The 17,491-nt window shown below is 39.3% G+C and overlaps 1 long non-coding RNA gene across 1 annotated transcript; it reads left to right on the top strand.

The window, feature by feature from the left end:
• The first annotated feature begins 385 nt into the window (after nucleotides 1-385).
• Nucleotides 386-10,819, top strand: LOC134484362 (uncharacterized). Its single transcript, XR_010061776.1, has 2 exons — nucleotides 386-693; nucleotides 10,498-10,819. It is a non-coding gene; the product is annotated as an uncharacterized LOC134484362 (long non-coding RNA).
• Nucleotides 10,820-17,491: the final 6,672 nt, after the last annotated feature.

The raw sequence follows: 17,491 nt of genomic DNA, 5'->3' as shown, positions 1-17,491 counted from the left end.
GGAAACTCAGAGTTGTTTTCATTTACATTCCTATGATGACCATTTCTTTACGTTCTTTTCAGATAATTGATTTCCTTCAGTTGAGAAATCTTTGTTTAGTTCTGGAACATAATTTTAATAGGGAAATTTGTCTCTCTGAAGTCTAAATTTTGAGTTCTTTGTATGTATTGGTTATGGCCCTCTATCAGATGGAGGATTGATATAGACCTTTTCCAAATCTGTTCCTTGCGGTTTTGTCCTAAAAGTGTCCTTTGGCAGGCAGTTTTCTACTACAGTGAAGAACTGTCAGTTAGTAAACTAAAACAAGGACTGGCTCCTTACTGACTTCCCTACGTGTTCTGAACAGTAGATGGGGAAACTAAACAACCATGTTATACCCCTACAAGGCATGCCTATCTATACTCGTGGATCTAGAGAGACCTATCAGAGATTCTGGGCATCTGTCAAAGAAATGTAGGCTGGTGAAGTTTGCAGTTTTCATCCTGGTTTCTGTATCTACAGGCTATGGTGTTGTGAAGACAAGGTACCACATGTGCAGCTGTGAATAAGTCTGAGAAGGCTGACTTCTTGGATTTCTGAAGCATTACTAAGTGATCCAGAGGAAATCAGCACCCCCTGCTCAGCAGAGCTCTGGGAATGCTGACACTCTTGCTTCATGTTTATATTAACCTAGGTCAAAAGATCACCTGTCAGGTATGTTCTTGAATATCCTTCAGTGTGCTAGCATTTATTGAAATGAAATACTCTTCAGGAGAGGTGTGGGAAACAACTGAACTCTTCCATTAGAATCAGAGAGATGAGCTGTATTCACCTTCAATTGACTGTGTATGCTTCTGGTCTTTGGCTTTGACTATGCAGATCTATTGTCTCATACATCATTGTTCATGTGGCCAAGTTGCGGGGAAAGTGCGACTCACAATTCTTTCCCATTTTCACATCCTCCATTCTAGGGTAATAGATTTTAGAAAAGCCCTTCCCATTTTATATAGTAGACCAACTGACCTAACTTTTCTTCAATAAGCTCTTCTCTATTATCTGTATACCGTGTTTGTGTTTGTGTTTGTGTTTGTGTGTGTGTGTGTGTGTGTGTGTTTCAGTTTGTGTGCTTAAATGGTTAGTTTGTATGCAAGTATAGAGAAGGATTCTATGTAAGAAATCTCTAAACTGTGGATGAGGCAGCATCCAAATGTTCTCCCACATCATGACCTTCTAGAAAGAGTAGCATAATCTGCAAAAAATAATACAGTTGAAAGTAAAACTTGGAGGAAATGCCCTGGGATGGCTACATTATCACTGTTGACTGTGACATTTTTCTCGTGGCTTCTGTGGCCAGACATGAAGGCTCTGAAGCAAAGTTGCATCCTGTTGATCTGTGAATAAGATGAAGGAGGCTATCAACTGGGTCACATGAAGCATATGAAAAGTGTGACAGCAGCAGCTCTCTGCTCCCAGACCCCGTGAGAGAGAGACCCAACCGCCTGGTCAAGTGGGCACTCCTGAGGCTGCAGGGCAGAAGAGACCACCAGCACTGCTCACCCCTGCCCACATCCCTGGCCCAAGAGGAAACTGTATAAGGCCTCTGGGCTCCCGTGGAGGAGGGCCCAGGAGCGGCAGGACCCCTGCCTGAGATACACCGGAACCTGAAGGAAACAGACCGGATAAACAGTTCTCTGCACCCAAATCCCGTGGGAGGGAGAGCTAAACCTTCAGAGAGGCAGACAAGCCTGGGAAACCAGAAGAGACTGCTCTCTGCACACACATCTAGGACGCCAGAGGAAAAAGCCAAAGACCATCTGGAACCCTGGTGCACTGAAGCTCCCAGAAGGGGTGGCACATGTCTTCCTGGTTGCTGCCGCTGCAGAGAGCCCATGGGCAGCACCCCACGAGCGAACCTGAGCCTCGGGACCACAGGTAAGACCAAATTTTCTGCTGCAAGAAAGCTGCCTGGTGAACTCAAGACACAGGCCCACAGGAACAGCTGAAGACCTGTAGAGAGGAAAAACTAAAAGCCCGAAAGCAGAACATTCTGTCCCCATAACTGACTGAAAGAGAGGAAAACAGGTCTACAGCACTCCTGACACACAGGCTTATGGGACAGTCTAGCTACTGTCAGAAATAGTAGAACAAAGTAACACTAGAGATAATCTGATGGCGTGAGGCAAGCGCAGGAACCCAAGCAACAGAAACCAAGACTACATGGCACCATCGGAGCCCAATTCTCCCATCAAAACAAACATGGAATATCCAAACAAACAAGAAAAGCAAGATCTAGTTTCAAAATCATTTTTGATCATGATACTGGAGGACTTCAAGAAAGATGTGAAGAACTCCCATAGAGAACAAGTAGAAGCCTACAGAGAGGAATCGCAAAAATGCCTGAAAGAATTCCAGGAAAACATAAATAAACAAGTAGAAGCCCATAGAGAGGAGACACAAAAATCCCTGAAAGAATTCCAGGAAAACATAAATAAACAAGTAGAAGCCCATAGAGAGGAGATACAAAAATCCCTGAAAGAATTCCAGGAAAACATAAATAAACACGTAGAAGCCCATAGAGAGGAGACACTAAAATCCCTAAAAGAATTCCAGGAAAACATAAATAAACACGTAGAAGCCCATAGAGAGGAGACACAAAAATCCCTAAAAGAATTCCAGGAAAACACAATCAAACAGTTGAAGGAATTAAAAATGGAAATAGAAGCAATCAAGAAAGAACACATGGAAACAACCCTGGATATAGAAAACCAAAAGAAGAGACAAGGAGCTGTAGATACAAGCTTCACCAACAGAATACAAGAGATGGAAGAGAGAATCTCAGGAGCAGAAGATTCCATAAAAATCATAGACTCAACTGTCAAAGATAATGTAAAGCGGAAAAAGCTACTGGTCCAAAACATACAGGAAATCCAGGACTCAATGAGAAGATCAAACCTAAGGATAACAGGTATAGAAGAGAGTGAAGACTCCCAACTCAAAGGACCAGTAAATATCTTCAACAAAATCATAGAAGAAAACTTCCCTAACCTAAAAAAAAAGAGATACCCATAGACATTCAAGAAGCCTACAGAACTCAAAATAGATTGGACGAGAAAAGAAACACCTCCCGTCACATAATTGTCAAAACACCAAACACACAAAATAAAGAAAGAATATTAAAAGCAGTAAGGGAAAAAGGTCAAGTAACATATAAAGGCAGACCTATCAAAATCACACTAGACTTCTCGCCAGAAACTATGAAAGCCAGAAGTTCCTGGACAGATGCCATACGGACACTAAGAGTATACAAATGCCAGCCCAGGTTACTGTATCCTGCAAAACTCTCAATTAACATAGATATAGAAACCAAGATATTCCATGGCAAAACCAAATTTACACAATATCTTTCTACAAATCCAGCACTACAAAGGATAATAAATGGTAATGCCATACATAAGGAGGCAAGCTATCCACTAGAAGAAGCAAGAAACTAATCGTCTTGGCAACAAAACAATGAGAAGAAAAGCACAAAAACATAACCTCACATCCAAATATAAATATAACGGGAAGCAATAATCACTATTCCTTAATATCTCTCAATATCAATGGCCTCAACTCCCCAATAAAAAGACATAGATTAACAAACTGGATACGCAACGAGGACGCTGCATTCTGCTGCCTACAGGAAACACACCTCAGAGACAAAGACAGACACTACCTCAGAGTGAAAGGCTGGAAAACAACTTTCCAAGCAAATGGTCAGAAGTAGCAAGCTGGAGTAGCCATTCTAATATCAAATAAAATCAGTTTCCAGCTAAAAGTCATCAAAAAAGATAATGAAGGACACTTCATATTCATCAAAGGAAAAATCCACCAAGATGAACTCCCAATCCTAAATATCTATGCCCCAAATACAAGGGCACCTACTTACGTAAAAGAACCCTTATTAAGCTCAAAACACACATTGCACCTCACACAATAATAGTAGGAGATTTCAACGCCCCACACTCATCAATGGACAGATCATGTAAACAGAAATTAAACAATGATGTCGACAGACTAAGAGAAGTCATGAGCCAAATGGACTTAACGGATATTTATAGAACATTCTATCCTAAAGCAAAAGGATATACCTTCTTCTCAGCACCTCATGGTACTTTCTCCAAAATTGACCATATAATTGGTCAAAAAACTGGCCTCAACAGGTACAGAAAGATAGAAATAATCCCATGCGTGCTATCAGACCACCACGGCCTAAAACTGGTCTTCAATAACAATAAGGGAAGAATGCCCACATATACGTTGAAATTGAAAAATGCTCTACTCAATGATAACCTGGTCAAGGAAGAAATAAAGAAAGAAATTAAAAACTTTTTGGATTTAATGAAAATGAAGATACAACATACTCAAACTTATGGGACACAATGAAAGCTGTGCTAAGAGGAAAACTCATAGCGCTGAGTGCCTGCAGAAAGAAACAGGAAAGAGCATATGTCAGCAGCTTGACAGCACACCTAAAAGCTCTAGAACAAAAAGAAGCAAATACACCCAGGAGGAGGAGAAGGCAGGAAATAATCAAACTCAGAGGTGAAATCAAACAAGTAGGAACAAAAAGGACCATAGAAAGAATCAACAGAACCAAAAGTTGGTTCTTTGAGAAAATCAACATGATAGATAAACCCTTAGCCAGACTAACTAGAGGACACAGAGAGTGTGTCCAAATTAACAAAATTAGAAATGAAAAGGGAGACATAACTACAGATTCAGAGGAAATTAAAAAATCATCAGATCTTACTTTAAAAACCTATATTCAACAAAACTTGAAAATCTTCAGGAAATGGACAATTTCCTAGAGAGATACCAGGTATCGAAGTTAAATCAGGAACAGATAAACCAGTTAAACAACACAATAACTCCTAAGGAAATAGAAGCAGTCATTAAAGTTCTCCCAAACAAAAAGAACCCAGATCCAGACGGGTTTAGTGCAGAATTCTATCAAACCTTCATAGAAGACCTCATACCAATATTATCCAAACTATTCCAAAAAATTGAAACAGATGGAGCCCTACCGAATTCCTTCTATGAAGCCACAATTACTCTTATACCTAAACCACACAAAGACACAACAAAAAGAGAGAACTTCAGACCAATTTCCCTTATGAATATTGACGCAAAATATTCAATAAAATTCTGGCAAACCGAATTCAAGAGCACATCAAAACAATCATCCACCATGATCAAGTAGGCTTCATCCTAGGCATGCAGGGATGGATTAATATACAGAAAACCATCAAGGTGATCCATTATATAAACAAACTGAAAGAACAGAACCACATGATTATTTCAATACATGCTGAGAAAACATTTATCAAAATTTAACACCCCTTCATGATAAAAGTCCTGGAAAGAATAGGAATTCAAGGCCCATACCTAAACATAGTAAAAGCCATATACAGCAAACCCATTGCTAACATTAAACTAAATGGAGAGAAACTTGAAGCAATCCCACTAAAATCAGGGACTAGACAAGGCTGCCCACTCTCTCCCTACTTATTCAATATAGTTCTTGAAGTTCTAGCCAGAGCAATCAGACAACCAAAGGAGATCAAGGGGATACAGATCGGAAAAGAAGAGGTCAAAATATCACTATTTGCAGATGACATGATAGTATATTTAAGTGATCCCAAAAGTTCCACCAGTGAACTACTAAAGGTGATAAACAACTTCAGCAAAGTGGCTGGGTATAAAATTAACTCAAATAAATCAGTTGACTTCCTCTATACAAAAGAGAAAGAAGCCGAGGAAGAAATTAGGGAAACGACATCCTTCATAATAGACCCAAATAATATAAAGTACCTCAGTGTGATTTTAATCAAGCAAGTAAAAGATCTGTACAATAAGAACTTCAAGACACTGAGGAAAGAAATTGAAGAAGACCTCAGAAGATGGAAAGATCTCCCATGCTCATGGATTGGCAGGATTAATATAGTAAAAATGGCCATTTTACCAAAAGCAATCTACAGATTCAATGCAATCCCCATCAAAATACCAATCCAATTCTTCAAAGAGTTAGACAGAACAATTTGCAAATTCATCTGGAATAACAAAAAACCCAGGATAGCTAAAGCTATCCTCAACAATAAAAGGACTTCAGGGGGAATCACTATCCCTGAACTCAAGCAGTATTACAGAGCAATAGTGATAAAAACTGCATGGTATTGCTACAGAGACAGACAGATAGACCAATGGAATAGAATTGAAGTTTCAGAAATGAACCCACACACCTATGGTCACTTGATTTTTGACAAAGGAGCCAAAACCATCCAATGGAAAAAAGATAGCATTTTCAGCAAATGGTGCTGGTTCAACTGGAGGGCAACATGTAGAAGAATGCAGATCGATCCATGCTTATCACACTGTACAAACATTAAGTCCAAGTGAATCAAGGTCCTCCACATCAAACCAGACACACTCAAACTATTAGAAGAAAAACTAGGGAAGCATCTGGAACACATGGGCACTGGAAAAAATTTCCTGAACAAAACAGCAATGGCTTATGCTCTAAGATCAAGAACGAAAAATGGGATCTCATAAAACTGCAAAGCTTCTGTAAGGCAAAGGACACTGTGGTTAGGACAAAACGGCAACCAACAGATTGGGAAAAGATCTTTACCAATCCTACAACAGATAGAGGCCTTATATCCAAAATATACAAAGAACTCAAGAAGGTAGACGGCAGGGAAACAAATAACCCTATTAAAAAATGGGGTTCAGAGCTACACAAAGAATTCATAGCTGAGGAATGCCGAATGGCTGAGAAACACCTAAAGAAATGTTCAACATCTTTAGTCATAAGGGAAATGCAAATCAAAACAACCCTGAGATTTCACCTCACACCAGTGAGAATGGATAAGATCAAAAACTCAGATGACAGCAGATGCTGGCGAGGATGTGGAGAAAGAGGAACACTCCTCCATTGTTGGTGGGATTGCAGACTGGTAAAACCATTCTGGAAATCAGTCTGGAGGTTCCTCAGAAAATTGGACATTGTACTGCCTGAGGATCCAGCTATACCTCTCTTGGGCATATACCCAAAAGATGCCTCAACATATAAAAGAGACACGTGCTCCACTAAGTTCATCGCAGCCTTATTTATAATAGCCAGAAAATGGAAAGAACCCAGATGCCCTTCAACAGAGGAATGGATACAGAAAATGTGGTACATCTACACAATGGAATATTACTCAGCTATCAAAAACAATGAGTTTATGAAATTCGTAGGCAAATGGTTGGAACTGGAAAATATCATCCTGAGGGAGCTAACCCAATCACAGAAAGACATACATGGTATGCACTCATTGATAAGTGGCTATTAGCCCAAATACTTGAATAACCTAGATCCCTAGAACAAAGGAAACTCAAGAAGGATGATCAAAATATGAATGCTTCACTCCTTCTTTAAATGAGGAAAAAGAATACACTTGGCAGGGAAGGGAGTGGCAAAGATTAAAACAGAGACTGAAGTAATACCCATTCAGAGCCTGCCCCACATGTGGCCCATACATATACAGCCACCCAATTAGACAAGATGGATGAAGCAAAGAAGTGCAGACCGACAGGAGCCGGATGTAGATCACTCCTGAGAGACAGAGCCAGAATACAGCAAATACAGAGGCAAATGCCAGCAGCAAACCACTGAACTGAGAATAGGTCCCCCGTTGAAGGAATCAGAGAAAGAACTGGAAGAGCTTGAAGGGGCTCGAGACCCCAAAAGTACAACAATCTTAAGCAACCAGAGCTTCCAGGGACTAAGCCACTACCTAATGACTATACATGGACTGACCCTGGACTCTGACCTCATAGGTAGCAATGAATAGCCTTGTAAGAGCACCAGTGGAAGGGGAAGCCCTGGGTCCTGCTAAGACTGAACCCCCAGTGAACTAGACTATGGGGGGGCAGCAATGGGGTGGTTTGGTAGGGGAACACCCATAAGGAAGGGGAGGGGGGAGGGGGATGTTTGCCCGGAAACCGGGAAAGGGAATAACACTTGAAATGTATATAAGAAATACTCAAGTTAATAAAAAAAAAAAAAGCGTGACAAGAGAGTATCAGGATATTGTGACACTGTCCTCCCATTAGAAACATGGAAGTGGTGACAATCACAGGTTGGGGTATCATGTCTGAACTTTGACACCCAGCTAGGCAAAGTTTAACCTGTCAGTTAGCTTTCTGAGTACCATCCACAAGACAAGGGTAGGTTCAGATGATGGAACGTTGAAGATAGCTGCTATTCATTGTGAGCTACTTTTCAGGGTAAGTGGAAGACCATTTATCCTCTTGTGACATTGGAGATCAGAGTAATGAATGGGGACAGAGGAGACAAATCTGTGTTTTGTTTTGTTTTGTTTTCTGGACAACCATAACTACATTTTCTAGGCTAAGGATTTGCACATGGAAATCTAGTGTCTCACATTGGTATATACCAATCTTGTATGATCTCAATAGCACAACTGGTTCCAGGCTTCTTTCTTAGTTACTGGGATTTACAGGCAGTCATTTATGTGTTGTCTCCTAGATTCACAAATTATTTTCTGGCTTCATATACACAAGGCATATTTTTACACTCTGTCTCTCTGTGTATGTGTCTTTCTCTGTCTTTCAGTCTCATCTCTCTTTCTCCTTCTGTCTGCCTCTCTTTCCTGTTTTTCAGCTTTCCTACAATAATCTTTACTAATGATAATATATTTCATTTCAGTTCAAGCACTTTATTCTCTCATAAACTCCAGTGTGATCTGAAATTGCTCTCTATTGTAGAACCACAATTAAAAATATAACTGATGTCCAAATCTACTAGACTAGAACTTTAACCACTGAGAAGATGTAGAATATCAATAGCTCCCAACAAGCCTAGGGGCCAACGATCATGTATGGAAGAAAAATTTTCAGAGATAAAAGAAATGCATGCCAGGATGACCATGGCTTCTCTTTACAGGGACTACCAGCATCAGGAGAAAGGTAACATGGGGCTTTAATAAACATGCATCGTGTAACAATACCTAGTCTCTTCCCTTATGTTACACTTCCCTGTCTGTATTTTCCTAATGGATGTTGTACATAAATGTAGTAGTGACTGCCTTTCAGGAGTATAGACGTTGTCACATGTGGCCCCCAAATGAAGAATTTGATTTTTCTTCCCTGGCTGAAGCTCCTTGCCAATGATCCACAACATATTTTTCCCTATGACTTCTGCTTTGTTTTGTGTGTGAGTGTCTGTGTGTGTGTGTGTGTGTGTGTGTTTGTGTGTGTGTGTATCTGTCTGTCTGTCTTTCTGTCTTTGTCTCTGTCAGTCTGTTTCTTCCAGATGATACCTCTCTATACTTCAGTTTCACTTCTTAATTGCTCATTCCAAGATTGACCCATCATGCTTTCTCTGAGTGTTTGCTTTTGATGACTCAAATTACACATATGTTAATCAGTGCACCTGTAGCCACAACTGTGAACCATTGATCACATCATAACCACCCTCATGGCTAAGAAAAGCTATTTTTGAGCCTCTGAGGGAAGTTTTTATCAGAATTTAAAACTTTTCTGTATTTTTTACTCCCCTATCCAAACTGTTGTAGTTTGTGGATCTTCCCCAAGTCTTTGCTTAATTGTATTTATCTATGTTCCTGGCCTACTGGGAAGACATCATCCCAACCCTCCAATATTACTAATCAGGAGGAATAGATGAAGAAATTGGAGAAATTGGTCATTTATCTACAGAAGATGTCCCTGAGATGGATTAACTGTGTCGAATCATCGCATCACTGACAAGCATTCTGAACTATGTTCTCAGTTTATTTTCTTCTTTGTCATTTTGAGTGTGCTACCTAAGGTGGTGAGGACCATTTGTGGGCTGTGTTTGAGAATTGACTTTTCACTATTCATGCATGAAGAATATCTGATAATTTTTTGGCAGAGACCAGGAATTGTCAAGCATGCAGCTGGTCTACTATGAGTTTCTTACTTTCATTCTGAATGAGGAAGAATTACAAGAAGAGCCACAGGAATAAAAATTTTGACTCTCAGTGTAGAGTATTGAATTTTATCTTCAGAGGATTCCTGGACATGCCATTGGAATTTTATGACAAGGGCTTCTACCCTTGACATGCATCAATATCTCTTTTTGTCTTGGACATACATGATTAAGGATTGGGGGTCCTAAACACTAATGACTCCAGGACTTACCTGCATCCCATCAGATATGTACTGAAAATGTCCTCCATTTCTTCATGTCTTGGCCAGATTTTGTTGTTAAGGGCCAGGGGGACTGCAGAAGGAAGTGAGGCATATGTCTATCGATCATGGTTGGGAGAAAGAAAATAGCTAATAGATCCAGCTTGACTAGAGCTTTCCTCCTTTTTCAGTGCTTCCTAGTGTCTGTAGACTTCCCCTTTTGTCATGCTTTATTGGGGAATTTGCATTTTTTCTCCTGTGTCTGGGCTACTACTATGCATGTTCCTTTGTGTTTATCTACAGGGTCTCCGGGGAAGGCATCATCCCAACCTTCCAGCATCAGTGTGCAAGTGCAACAGATTAAGAAGTTTGTAGAAATTGACTAAGGAGCTCCAGAAGATGACATGTGAGTTGGAAAATTCTCGTGCATAGGTAACCATTGCACCAACAGCATTTGAAGAGAAGTAGTCATTGTACCCACTTCTTTGTAGACAGTCCTGACCCCTGTGTGATAACCTCAGTTTTCTCAGACCACAGGAAAATGCAACTGTAATGTCCTCATGTACAAATTAATTTTCTTATGTTCCTCTCAGAATCACAACATAAAGAAAGGATAGTAGTGTGATAGGAAGCTATTTTATTTCTCAGAAATGCAGAAGCAGTGGTTTGAATAACTGTCTTGGGTTACGGAAAGTAATGTGTGAGCTCTCATCATGGATTTTAATAGACAGAGAATGTATTTTCTGTCCTCAGACACACAGAAAGTTGGTAAGCTACAGAAGCATAGTAACTTAAACTTAGATAAGTAAACATTTATTTTTTTATTTAAAGTTTTATTTTATTTGTTTTCAATGAGTATCTGTAACTCTCAGACACAACAGAAGTGGAAGTTTAATGCCATTATACATGGTTTTATGCCACTATGATTTTGCTGGTAGTTGAACTCAGGACCTATGGAAAAACAGTTAGGACTATTCAATGCTGAATCATCTCACCAGTCTAAATTACTTTTGACGATGATGGTGATGAAGATGATGATGATGATGATGATGATTACCATTATTATTATTATACTTAAACTCTAAAGGGATCAAGATTTCCCCTCCTCCAAAGCTCTTTCCCCTCTCCTGTCTCAAGATATCCTACAATAAAGAAGATACCATCACAGCTTCCCATCCTCCCCAGCACTGAAGAAAGAAAAGTTTTACTTTGTCATGGTTATGGACATATTCTTGTTTACTGGGCTCAGAGCTTCAGATCTGATGGAGGGAGACTATGGAAATGGAATCTCCTTTGGAGGAATCTGCTTACCTTGTAGGAATGGGGAAACAGTGAGCAAAAGTAAGATGTTGTTCCACGACTTCATCCCTTGCTAAGAAAAAAGTCTATTTTTCACAGCTTGGGAACTGGGTAAGCAGTCTAAGCAAGCATGGCTAATAAGGCAAACCAGATGGGTAAACATTTGTCCATTGGATACGAAGGGGGAGCATTTAATTGACTATGCTGACTGTATCTCCTGTCCACTGTGTTCTAATCCCATGCAAGGAAAGTTCGGTGGATTTTGTCTGTCCTGTGTCAGAACAATAGTGTTTTCCATTCTGAATGCTTTTTCTTCACTGATATGAACCTTGAGAGAACAGTGGGAGCCACGGAAAGCCACAGCCAACAACATTCTACATTCTAGAATATCAAGGGCTTCTCTTAAGAAACACTTTCTTGTAGTTGTGAATTCAGCAGGGAGGAAAATTACAACCAACCTCTGATCAAGCAGCATAAAAATTAGCATGAGATAAAGAAAGACTTAAAAATGAGTCAGATCTCTGATACATAACAAGAAGTGGACCCTGGCACTGTCACAAATAACATTAAGGTTATTTTGTTGAGCAAGAGTTACTCTCCTGGAGTCCTCAGATGTTCATATGTGGTTGAAAATCTGTCACAGAAGACTGTATTGATATCATACTCTAATCCAGAGAGACCATACAAAAAGTATATTATTCCTTCTGGAGTATTGGTTGAAATTAATTCACATCACACATTTGTATGTGAGGCTTAAATTAATGTTCTACATAGACAAAAGCTTTATCTCAATCCTTGCCTTTGTAATTTGTTTTGTTTTGTTTTGTTTTTTTTAATTTTGAAAATGGCTTAGTATTCTTCAGTTAAACAATTGAACTGAAGTGACTGTTCCTCAGACTGTATACATAGAAAACATCTGAGTAGTAGTTGACATTTTTAGTCGGGGCGTCTCCCCATGGATCTGTTTGTGCCTGAATAAGCATGCATAGACTTATTTCAGTTAAGGGAATCATGTAGTATACAAAAAATTAGAGGATCCATCTGCTGTAAATATTTTCTTTTACTCAGGTGAAGGAAGGTTTATCAAAGGCTGTGTATCAAAGGTTGTAGATATTACACCATCCATAGGAGATAATATATCAAGAAAGATTCTGCAGGGATGCAGAGATTGACCTAAATATCCCTACACAATTCTAAGCCAGGACGGACAAGATATCACTTCTCGTGGAAATTTAAAATAATCTGATGCTATGGTATGTGGAGTGTTAATAAAGAAAAACCACCTAAAAAGCATATGCATATATAGAAGATGCTATTCAAAAATATCCAGAGGCAGTTTGGAACCTACATTTAGCACAAAGAGATTGAATCCCCACTTCACAGATACTGAATAGAACCACTGAGTATTAAGAAATCTATATTAGAAATCACTTGCCTATCACATGTCTGTATAAATAGGTAGTCACAGCAAACATGACATTCGGAAAGCATAGCTTGAAAGTGTCAACAATGGAGGGAGTGCATGTAGTGAACGAGGTTTGGGCATGAAACTCAAAAGTCGAAAATACCACTGAGATTTGAGTTTTGAGGACAATAAATACTTAATGACTTTTGGGACAAAATTTGAATCTAAAGACTCCTAAAATTATTTATCAATCAGCTCTGAATCCCTATGGAGATTGGTGGATATTATGAATTTAGTCTGTGCCCCAGAGGTATAGGTAAATGGTGTAATTTGAAGTGATTAGGTATGCTAAAGAGGCATACAAAACTGAGGAAGCCATGGTATCATTGAATAAGTGTGCTTCTCCAAAACGTAGCATGATTTTTTGTGCAGTGACCTAGACACTATACACACACGCGCATGCACACACATAAACACACAGATACACATATACACACATACACACAAACACACACACAAACTCACACAAACACACACACACACAAAAAAACCCACAAATAATTGACTTCCTCTGTGCTGTGTGTGGCATGCTGGAATTATCCAAGATATGAAGAGTATTCTCCACAAGTAAGTTAAACCCAAACTCAATGAAAAATTTAGAATTCCTCCTCCTTTCTTGAGAAAGCATTCTGTGCATGAGTAATGCTTACATTTTAAAGTTTAAGAGGGATGACTTGAAAACAGTAACTACTTAATCCACGTTGAAACAGCATTTCAGAGATGTGTAGTGATTTGATTTTGATTTTATGAAACTGCAATTGCTCAGGTCTCATTATTGCAGTATTGAACCACGTCATTCCTAAACATAACTGTAGGCACAGTAAGAGTTTGGAGATTTCTCTAAGTTGAAAAACCTCAGAAATCGTATTAGCAACAACTTAATTCAAAAATGGAGAGACTTGTGCTTGGGTAAGGTCCGGTACCTAAGACTGAGCAGCTGGTTCAAAGCCAAGGACAAACATTGCATGTAACCAAGGACTGCTGGGTACAGAACCTGTTACTAAAATGGAGAAAGCTAAAGTCTTCAGGAAATATGGATAAGGAAGACTTGGAATGGTAGAAATTATATGCTTATATTTAGTGGTACACACTGAGAGGGTGAATTTTTGAAATGTTTATCTCCTTAGGAGTGTAAACATTTGAGCTAAGTAAATGCTGTAGCCTAGGTAGGAAAGGGAAGTGAGTTTCCATTCAGACACTGGAATTACCTTCATGCCGAACATAAACATGGGAGGGTTTCAAAGAAATGTTGAAGCATATCAAGAGCTTCTGAGCATCCAGGAGGAGTCTGAGAGGATTAATTTGTTCTTGTTATGGGGGATTTTCTAGTTTATTGTTGGAAATCCATCAAGAGAAGTTCAAAGTCTAGAAACCAAATTCTATACAAGTCTCATATTAGCTTTGGAAGACTGTGACCTATAAAGGCCTCAAAAAGGCATAGCTAGATTCACCTGTTAAAATGTATTACAATTGGTGACTGACTGCCTTTCCACTATGTTACCAAGGCCAGCCGCAGGGTACGACTGTGGTGCTAAACCTTCAGCTGGAGAATTCTGCTTAGCTTAATTACTGTGTTTTGTTTTTGGTTTGAGTTGTGTTTGCTTCAGGTATTAGTACTGTTGGTTTGGTTGGAAGTTTTGTTATTCATTCTTAATAAATTTTTGTTCTTTTGGTGAATTTGCAGTTTTGATAACATCATGCACATTGGGTTATGATTGTATCATTAAACCCTTTTTGAAAAAAAATTAATATATATTTTTCAGAATAAAATGTGTTTTTCAACTCATAAGAAACAAGTTTTTTCTTGTGTCGTGTTGCACCCTGTAATCCCAGAAACCATATGTAGAGATAGATGACTAAAATTTGCAGTTCTTGGGATTCACAATTGTTCCCAGTAAGCCAGAGGTACACATGTGGATTGGCCTTTCGATGTGTCTAGTGTGGCCTAATCTGTATACCAATTTCATGATGGAAAAGGTATCCATACTCTATCCTTGTGGTCATATATTTAGCTACTCCTAAAACATAGTACTTTAGGAATGATTTCATAGAACAAATTAATGAGAAAATCAACAGTATTTGTCTAATGACTACCAGAAAATGAAAACATTCACCAATGTATTGGAAATTAAACTCCGGAATATCTGACGTATTCTGTCTCTACTTTATTGAAATATAGTCTCAGTGCGAACCACATAGAAGAGATAATGAATTCCATGTTCTTAAAAATCTTTTTTATACTTAGTTTTTATGTTGTTGGCCTTGAATATGTATTTGGTGCCTATTTTGGATAGTTGTTTGGTTCAGATTATTATCATTACCATTATTATTGCTATTATTTCTTTTTTTATTAACTTGAGAATTTCTTATATACATTTCAAGTGTTATTCCCTTTCCCGGTTTCCAGGCAAACATCCCCTTCCTTTCTCCCCTTCTTTATGGGTGTTCCCGTCCCCACCCTCCCCCCCTTGTCGCCCTCCCCCCAACAATCTAGTTCACTTGGGGTTCAGTCTTAGCAGGACACAGGGCTTCCTCTTCCTCTGGTGCTCTTACTAGGATATTCATTGCTACCTATGAGGTCAGAGTCCAGGGTCAGTCCATGTATAGTCTTTAGGTAGTGGCTTAGTCCCTGGAAGCTCTGGTTGATTGGCATTGTTGTATATATGGAGTCTCGAGCCCCTTCAAGCTCTTCCAGTTCTTTCTCTGATTCCTTCAACGGGGGTCCTAATCTCAATTCAGTGGTTTTCTGCTGGCATAGGCCTATGTGTTTGCCGTATTCTGGCTGTGTCTCTCAAGAGAGATCTACATCCGGCTCCTGTCGGCCTGAAATACTTTGCTTCGTCCATCTTGTCTAATTGGATGGCTGTATATGCATTGGCCACATGTGGGGGAAGCTCTGAATGGGTGTTCCTTCTGTGTCTGTTTTAATCATTGCCTCTATTCCCTACCAAGGGTATTCTTGTTCCCCTTTTAAAGAAGGAGTGAAACATTCACATTCTGATCATCCGTCTTGAGTTTCATTTGTTCTAGTCATCTAGGGTAATTCAAGCATTTGGGCTAATAGCCACTTATCAATGAGTGCATACCATGTGTGTTATTCTGTGATTGGGTTACCTCACTCACGATGATATTTTCCAGTTCCTACCATTTGCCTACGAATTTCATAAACTCATTGTTTTTGATAGCTGAGTAATATTCCATTGTGTAGATGTACCCCCTTTTCTGTATCCATTCCTCTGTTGAAGGGCATCTGGATCCTTTCGAGCTTCTGGCTATTATAAATAAGGCTGCGATGAACTTAGTGGAGCACGTGTCTTTTTTATATGTTGGGGCATCTTTTGGGTATATGCCCAAGAGAGGTATAGCTGGATCCTCAGGCAGTACAATGTCCAATTTTCTGAGGAACCTCCAGACTGATTTCCAGAATGGTTGTTCATGTCTGCAATCCAACCAAAAATGGATGAGTGTTCCTCTTTCTTCGGATCCTTGCCAGCATCTGCTGTCACCTGAGTTTTTGATCTTAGCCATTCTCACTGGTGTGAGGTGAAATCTCAGGGTTGTTTTGATTTGCATTTCCCTTATGACTAAAGATGTTGAACATTTCTTTAGGTGTTTCTCAGCCATTCGGCATTCCCCAGCTGTGAATTCTTTGTTTAGCTCTGAACCCCATTTTTTTTTAATAGGGTTATTTGTCTCCCTGCGGTCTAACTTCTTGAGTTCTTTGTATATTTTGGATATATGGCCTCTCTCTGTTGTAGGATTGGTAAAGATCTTTTCCCAATCTGTTGGTTGCCGTTTTGTCCTAACCACAGTGTCCTTTGCCTTACAGAAGCTTTGCAGCTTTATGAGATCCCATGTGTCGATTCTTGATCTTAGAGCATAAGCCACTGGGGTTTTGTTCAGGAAATTTTTTTCCAGTGCCCATGTGTTCGAGATTCTTCCCCACTTCTTCTTCTGTTAGTTTGAGTGTATCTGGTTTGATGTGGAGGTCCTTGATCCACTTGGACTTAAGCTTTGTATAGGGTGATAAGCATGGATCGGTCTGTATTCTTCTACATGTTGACCTGCAGTTGAACCAGCACCATTTGCTGAAAATGCTATCTTTTTTCCATTGGATGGTTTTGGCTGCTTTTTCAAAAATCAAGTGCACATAAGTGTGTGGGTTCATTTATGTGTCTTCAATTCTGTTCCATTGGTCTATCTGTCTGTCTCTGTACCAGTAGCATGCAGTTGTTATCACTATAGCTCTGTTATACTGCTTGAGTTCAGGGATAGTGATTCCACCTAAAGTCCTTTTATTGTTGAGAATAATTTTAAGTATTCTTGGTTTTTTGTTATTCCAGATGAATTTTCAAATTGTTCTGTCTAACTCTTTGAAGAATTGGATTGGTATTTTGATGGGGATTGCATTGAATCTGTACATTGCTTTTTTAAAATGGCCATTTTTACTATATTAATCCTGCCAATCCATGAGCATGTGAGATCTTTCCATCTTCTGAGGTCTTCTTCAATTTCTTTCTTCCGTGTCTTGAA

Source organism: Rattus norvegicus, chromosome Y, assembly GCF_036323735.1.
Source record: "Rattus norvegicus strain BN/NHsdMcwi chromosome Y, GRCr8, whole genome shotgun sequence".
NCBI classification, from domain to species: Eukaryota; Metazoa; Chordata; class Mammalia; order Rodentia; family Muridae; genus Rattus; species Rattus norvegicus.
Note: the sequence above shows the minus strand (reverse complement) of the source record. Positions and strands in the feature narration are given on the sequence as shown.